The following is a 587-nucleotide window of genomic DNA, read 5'->3' as shown; positions in this document are numbered from 1 at the left end:
CTCTCTTCCCATGAATCTAGAGTCCTCAGCCGCTCCCCATCTCCATGACCCCATCTCTGCCTCAGTCTCTGGCATAGCTGCTTCTCTGTATAAGGTTCTGCATTCTGTTTGTCCTCTTCTCCCTTGATGGTCCTAAGGTCCTGTTTCTGGATTGTAAGATTAACCACTCCCCTGTTTTTGTTACAAAGCTTCTACCTTTACAATTGTGACTGTCGCAATTAGTCATCATAACAATTATTCACTATTGAATCATGAGAATCTTATCTCCATCTCTTTTCACCAGACCCATCTAGACAAGATGAAATCTATTCAGTGGGGACTCTTTCTTTCCCCCTATACTCTTATACTAAACTCCCTCTTGAAACCTTGTAAGCCAGTCACTTCGTGCCTTTATTGCCCCCTCATTTTAGGTAGTCAATGTCTAAGTTGCCCGTCCTTATCTACCCTGTGCACAGAGCAGATAGCATTGATACTTGATGTGAAGACTCTTTCCCTCTCTGTTGGTATTTAGAGTCACTACCTCTGTGAGTGTAGGTCAGGTTCATCAAATTGTAGCAATTTACCCTTGTTTCCTTTATGAAAAAAAA

The sequence above is a fragment of the Chrysochloris asiatica genome, unplaced genomic scaffold (genome assembly GCF_000296735.1).
Source record: "Chrysochloris asiatica unplaced genomic scaffold, ChrAsi1.0 scaffold00367, whole genome shotgun sequence".
Classification (NCBI taxonomy): Eukaryota; Metazoa; Chordata; class Mammalia; order Afrosoricida; family Chrysochloridae; genus Chrysochloris; species Chrysochloris asiatica.
Note: the sequence above shows the minus strand (reverse complement) of the source record.